Source organism: Dasypus novemcinctus, chromosome 3 (assembly GCF_030445035.2).
Source record: "Dasypus novemcinctus isolate mDasNov1 chromosome 3, mDasNov1.1.hap2, whole genome shotgun sequence".
Taxonomy (NCBI): domain Eukaryota; kingdom Metazoa; phylum Chordata; class Mammalia; order Cingulata; family Dasypodidae; genus Dasypus; species Dasypus novemcinctus.
In genome coordinates, this window is record NC_080675.1 from 22,227,324 (window position 1) to 22,233,323 (window position 6,000).

Here is a 6,000-nt window from a genome sequence, read left to right on the forward strand (position 1 = left end):
CCGCGGCCACTCACACCCTTGGCCCCATGGTGCCATATGCTACCGAGGAAAAACCTGCCTCTCTGCACGCCCCTCATCCCCCAAACACACACACACACACGCACACACAGGAACATTCATTGCATTTGCACGTCACCAATGGCTAACACTTTGCTTCTCAACCCTCAGTGAAAATGTGACTTCTAAAGTTCCTATTTTATGACGCCAGAAGGTGAATGAAGGGAGAGAGGACTTCAGGGATGTCAGAAGAGGGAAGGATAATTTTTCCCCTTTGCTTGCATTTTTCACCCCACTGATTTGCTCTCCTATCCTGGCTAAACGGAATTTAAGCAAATTGGAGTGATTCAAATCATTTTTAAGAGACGCTAAATAGGGGAGAGAGAGTGACGGATTGTGAAGGGGTGATCAGAGAAATTCATGCATCATTTTCCTGGACTGAAATATAGGAAAAGCCCCCGAATCCACATTCCAAATTCTAAAGAGCTACACGTTGAAGCGCCAGCTGGGGGCCGAGTATTCTCATCCATTGCCGGGATGCTGCCCGCCCGGCACAGAGAAGCGCCAGGAGCCCCTCTAACAGGCATACACCAGGTCTCGGTGCCCAACCCGGGGATCTTGAACTTCTCCTCCCTCTCACTTTCAGCCCAGAGCTGGCCAGCGCCAGGAAAGGGAAAGGGAGTAAGCAGGAGACCCACGGAGGGGCCTGGAGGGAGGAGATTGGGAGCGCGCGTTACCTGCGAAGATTCTCGAGGTATCCTTCCAGCCCAGGTGGTAATTCCACTCAGCGCCGCGCCCTTCCCCAGATCCAAACTTTTGCTGGGTCCTCTGGGTGGCGTTAACGGAGGCGGTGGCGGCTGGGGCAGGGCCCTGTGGCCCGCAGCAACGGGGCGCAGGGGTACGAAGGCCGGAGCCTCAGAGCGGCGCGCGCCTCCCGGCAGCCGGCTGGTGCCCCGGCGCCCTGCTCGCTCTCGCCTTCCTCCCCTACGGAGACGCGGCATCGTCTTCCCCCGTCCTCCGCCACCTCCGCCTCCAGGGCTCGGGCATGCCACTTTCTCTCGGCTCCCGCCGCCTCGGCCCCCGCCTCCTCTCCTCCCCTGCCTCCGCCTCTCCGCCTCGGCCCAGCCCACAAGCCCCGAAAGGACGAGGGTGAGCGGGGAAGGGGACTGAACGCGGCCCGGCTATGCCGGGGCTCCTCAGAGGCAGTGGTGGAGGACCCCAAGTAGCGGCCTGAAACTCGGACTCGCCGGCCTCCGCCGCGTGTGTGCGGACCTCGCGGAGCCCAGCGTGCGGCGCTGCGCGGGGGCGGGCGCGGGGCTCGCTCCAAGTCCTGCGCCTGGCCCGGCGCGCGTCCCGAAGCGGCTCCGACCACACTGCTACCTCAATCCGAGACGGCCCGGCTAATGTAGGCGACGCGGTCCCCACCCCCACCCCTCCTGACACCCCCGGGAGATGTTTACAGTAATGAATTCGCGGGATCGCCTCCGCCGCTCCCGCGCTCCTCCTCTCCTTCGGTCCCTCGCGCTCTGGCGCGGCTCCCCTCCCGGAGCTCTCTTTCCCTCCCTCCCTTTCTCCCTCCCTTTCTCCCTCCCGGAGTCCCTCCCACATTTCTGGTTTAAAGAATGCTTGGGAGGCGCCGCTGCAACCCAAAGCTTTCCTAGAGGCAAAGTCAGACTCGGTTTTTAACCCTGTCCTCCCTGAAGAGTTGCAGTGCTCCGGCACTAACACCCTGACCCTGAACGCCTTTCCCTCCTCTTGGGGGTAATGACACCATCGGAGCGCCGCGGATTGATTGCCCTCACTGCCTGTCCAGTGCGGGCCTTGCAATTGGGAGGATCTATTACTTAGACACTGAGAAAAGATGGAAACGTGTGATTAGGGAGTACAAATGTTAGAAGCCTCTCGGCCAAGATGGCGTTATTTCAAATGCGGGCAACCTTGGTGATGGGTCCCGAAACCTATCACTAGTTCCCTGATTCCCCGGCCTTCCGACATTAACTTCAATTGGGAGGATAACCTGAAGTTTAACACGATTATTTTAAACACCCCATTTTCTCCCTGGCTGCTGGAAAAAGTGTTGTTTAATTTCCCCATAGACTTAGGGAGCAGGCTCCACAGCTAAAGAAGCCTCATTTGTAAACAGGCAACGTTTCTACTTCGCAATTTCTTTGCAAAGGTTAAAGAAATGTTGTAAGAAAACCAGGTGCATCTCTTTTTTAACAATAAATTAAACATTCTGGTTTTCTCCTCTCCTTTTATTGCCACTTCTGCCTCCCCTAAGTTGTTGTCATGTTTTAACAAGTCCAGAGAGAGGCCGCATCTGAACAGAAGAGGGAGAGCGAGCCCGCGCCAAGCGCTGGACTGCGCGGGTGGCGCCGTCAATGGGGCCACGCGCGAAGCCACCGGCGAGCTTGCACGTAGCCCAGGATTAAGTCCCCAGGGATCCGCTCAGCTATTTCGGCAGAAGAGGCCGGCAGGGGTGCGCCCGCGCCAGACTCGCGAAGATTTCCGGACGCGCCCCGGGCGCGACCGCACTCCGGGTACTCAAAGCTTGAGTCACTTGGCACCACTTCCCGATTGTTTTTATTTCCTTCACATCCCTGTTGTGTCTACCACCTTCTGGAGTTTGAGCGCCTACTTCGTGTTGAAATGACTTGGAGAAACGCCCGATTTGTCTCCCAAGCACAGGCCACGCACGGATCCACCCAGACGCAAGCTCGCGCCCAGACTACACTGGTACTTGCGTACCAACACGCTCACACACATGAACACCGGAGCACACACGCACACACGTCCCCCCAGGTTTGTGTGCGGGGGTCGCTGCTCCTGTTGCATAGTGTAAAGATGGCTAGAAAAATGCTTTGACTTACAAATACATAGTTCGCCTACTCCCCAGACTCAGTTGTGATTGATAAATATCCCCGGAGGGGACGCAGTTGGGGGGAAGGGGCTCTATAATAGAAGGGTGGCAGACAGTGAGTGAGTGCCATCTTGCTGGGAGGTTCCAGGAGCAAAGCGCCAGCGCCGACAGCACGGTGGTCTCAGCTTCAACCAGCAACCGCGGTGCGCCAGAGACTCGAGCGCTCCGGGAGTTCCCCGGGGTGCCAGGTGTGGATTCAACCGCCCCAGTGAACCTCTTCCCCTCTAGCTCCCACACCCACGATAGCGCCCCAACCTCAACTCGACAACCTTGATCTTCGCTCTGATTACAGATGAGAGGTGACCGCGCCGGAACTGGAAGCGCTGGGGCGCTCCCTGGACTGGTCAGCGAGGCGGAGGGATCTTTCCTTGCTGGCCCCGAGGACGCAGTGACAGCTGGCGAGGCCCTGATTCCGCCACCGTCGCGGTCGCTTTGCCCTGCACCCCACGTCTGGGGGCGTCATCAGTTCCCTCCCCGCATCCCACGCACGCGGTACAAGGAACGCGATTCCTGTTCAACCTTCTGCGCCTTGGCGCCCCTGCCGCCCACACCCGCACTTCAGGAAGGCGCGCTGGCCCAAGCTTAGTGCGACAGCCCTGGAAGGGCCAGCAGGGCTGGAGAGCCACTTGGTTTGGGGAAACGCAAACCCCGGAACTCAAGTAAAACGAATCAACACAATCTTTTTAAAGGCTAATAGATGCCGGATTGCACGCAGAGGGCGGGCTGGTGGCTTTAGACGCAACCGCTTGAGAATAGCGCTGGTGATATTAACAGCAGATGGGCCTGAGTAGGGGAAGGGAGGGCGGGAGGTAGTTACTCGTGGAAATGAGCAGAATCAATCTGGGAAAGTGAGAAGCTAGACTCCTGCAAGTTTGGGGACTGAGAAACCCGAATTAGGATCGCTGTTCCTATCAGGGAAACAAATGTTCGTTTTTACCCAAACCTCAGTTACAAAACTCCTTAGAGGAAGTCAATTAGATCTGCAGATAGATCTCCCTAAAATTGGGAGATAGCTAAGCAATCTATTCTCTCACCGAATGAAAGATAAAACCTAGAGCACCCAACTCGGATAACCAAACCTGTCTGGTTCCAAAAGAAAAAGGGGGGGGAAAGTCTCTTCCCACAGAGGCCGCGTGGTGCCCGCGTAGCGGCAGCCTAGGCGGTTACTGAGAAACTTCAACTGGCACCTTTACCTGGGCCGCTTCTCCTGGCAGTCAGTCGGCTCATCCGAATCCCACCGGGTCCGGGAGGTGGAAAGGGAAAAAGCTGGCGCGGCAGCAGCGGGGCTCCCGGGGCATGGTATTGTTTTAGGGGTCGCCGCCGAGATCCCTCCTGCCCATCGTTGAGAACAGCCGCCCTGGTTCCGGGGTTCAGTGATCGCGGCGGCGGCGGCGGAGCTGCAACCTGCGGGTTGCTCGACACCCGGGGACGCAGAGCGAGAGCGCGCCGGGGCGGGAGAAGCGCCTTAGCGCCGAGATCGCGACGGCAGATGTTACCTCCGGGAGCCCTTTCCTCCACGGTGACAATGGAAGATGCCAAACTCACAAGTGACGGCGACAGGTTTCGAAAGTACAACTGCCAGGTACCGAGCCCGAGACCGTGTGCTGCTTTCTTCCTCCCCCTCCTTTCCCTCCTACCGGGGAGGGAACTAACTTAACCCTATGTACGCTCTACTCGCGGGAATCGGCTGGGAAACCGCAGGCGGCGGCTCGCGCGGCTAGAGCTGTTCACGTGCGCTTTCCAGTGGGTGTGCTGCTGTCCGGGGGCACTCGCGTGGCAGGACGCCAGTGGCGGACTTCCAGCGCCAGGAGCAGCGATGGGCAGGAGCCCGAGCGTTTCATCCGGCCCAGACCCAGCCCTCGCAATCTATTCTTTGCCTGCAGTTACCGGATTGACTCTAGTTGCCAGCGAAGTTGGGGTTTTTTATTCCTTTACTCTCCCCTCCCCCATCTTATTTCCTTTCCTAGCGGTGCTTTGAAGATTTGGAACTCAGCTCATTCGAACTCTACCTTTTAACTGTATTGCGTGTACAAGACAAACTGGAGGGGGCACCCACGCCAAATTTAAACTACCCACCCCGAGCCGGTGTAAACCAAGTGATCACAAATTCAAATGACTAAGACTAAAACGCCTGGGGTGGAGGGTTAAGACGTGGCAGGGGGAAGTCGAGAGAGTTTGGGAAGTGAATGGGGAAATGAGGGTGAAAGAGACACAATCACAGTCTTAGAATGGGATAAACAGGAGAAAAAAGCAAAAATGACGATACAGAAAACAAAGAAAACAAAACAAAAACCTGAGTCAACATTTAAAGCAGCAGGTCAATTTTAAGTGCCTGGGTTTTGATTGGCGACATCTTCCCAGCTCTTTCGGAAATAAGCGGTAAAATAGAGAATACACGGTAAAATAGAGAATACACAAGTCTCCGCCTCAGCCCCTCAGACGTTTTGCACTTTTTTAACAGCTTCGACTAAATGCTTGGACTCCCAAGAAGTAAACCGGCGGCTAGTCACTTCGCAGACGTGGAATGAAAGCTGAGACAGGAAAAGACTGAGGGCAGAGTGCCTCTGCTGTCACCGTCATGCCCAAATGAGCTGAAACGTCCCGCCCTGGGCGCAAACTCAAATCCACACACTCGGACACTTTCAATACACTCCTTCTTTGCCCGACTCCATTCCGGACTAAAGAAAGAAAAAAAGAATTAGTCTTTGTAATCATTCGGAGTGTAACACGTGGCTTTTGCGGATACTTGGTTATTTTTAAAAGAGAAAGGATGTTCTTCACGGTGACATGTTCTACTTTCTCTCTGCAAGGAATCGGTAATCGCCATTTCGAACGCATCTCAGAGCGATACCAATCCATTCAATCAGTGGCAACTCTGATTCCAGCCCTGCCTGCGCAGCATTCCGTTGTAAATCCTTCTAGTTTGCCAAGGTGGCAGCAAAGCATAGGGATAGCTCCTCACGCTGCAGAATCAGCACCAAAAACCGCATTTTAGGACAAAAGTCTACCTGCTTTTAAGTATCCGTCTTCGTGTGTAAGTGTGCATAAGTATACACGCGAGGTTTTTCCTTTGAAAACTTAAT

At 55.7% G+C, this 6,000-nt stretch overlaps 1 protein-coding gene across 3 annotated transcripts in view; it reads right to left on the bottom strand.

Annotated features, from left to right (window-relative positions):
* Positions 1–5,751, bottom strand: part of FLRT2 (fibronectin leucine rich transmembrane protein 2) — a 105,788-nt gene extending 100,037 nt beyond the window's left edge. The window contains exon 1 of one of the 3 annotated variants that reach the window (XM_012518603.4): positions 4,111–5,751. The gene's annotated coding sequence lies outside the window, so the exon portion shown is untranslated. Of the gene's footprint in view, positions 1–734; positions 1,543–4,110 lie in introns of those variants that run through there. The other 2 variants (XM_012518602.4, XM_004476007.5) reach the window with 2 other exon arrangements.
* Between the last annotated feature and the right edge of the window lie 249 nt (positions 5,752–6,000).